Source organism: Parus major, chromosome 28 (assembly GCF_001522545.3).
Source record: "Parus major isolate Abel chromosome 28, Parus_major1.1, whole genome shotgun sequence".
Lineage (NCBI taxonomy): Eukaryota > Metazoa > Chordata > Aves > Passeriformes > Paridae > Parus > Parus major.
The window spans coordinates 3,342,279-3,342,925 of NC_031797.1; positions in this window are offsets into that span (position 1 = coordinate 3,342,279).

A 647-nucleotide genomic window follows, 5' to 3' on the forward strand; every position below is an offset into this window, starting at 1 on the left:
GAGGGACATCCCATGGTCCCTGGGGAGCAGGGTCCAGAATCCACCCTGTGTTCACTCATCCTTCTGAAACACTTTTTGAAACTTGGGGGGACTTAGGGGGGTCTGAGAGCAGAGCAGGTCCTGTCCAGCGAGGACCAACCCTCCTGGAGAGCCCAAGAGGAGCGTCCTTGCTCAGGGATGTGATTCCAGGGCTGTGGGGTGTCCTGGCTTGGGGACGTGGCTCTGGCACCATGGGGTGTCCTTGTTCAGGGATGTGGCTGGGTGGCACACCTGTGACCAAAAATTCCACTGGACTTTCCCTGTTCTCCCCAAGCTCTGTCCCCCCCAGAGCTGGACATGGCCCCACAGCAGCTCTGTGTTATTCCCATCGCTGTTTTCCAAGATTTCGACAAAGCAGAGTGATCCCTTAACACGAATTATTGTTTAATTTATCCTTACATCAGAGGTGAAAACAATGTCCCTGCAGAAGGGGGGACTCTCCCTGTCACCATCTGTCTGTCTGTCTTTCCTTGGTGTCTGTGAGTCGCAGGACATGTCCCTGTCCCCATCCCTGTCCTCATCCCTGTCCCCATCCCCATCCCTGGCTGCCCCTTCCTAACATTTCCCACCCATCGCCCCCCGGGCACCCCAAAACCCCCCATCAACCC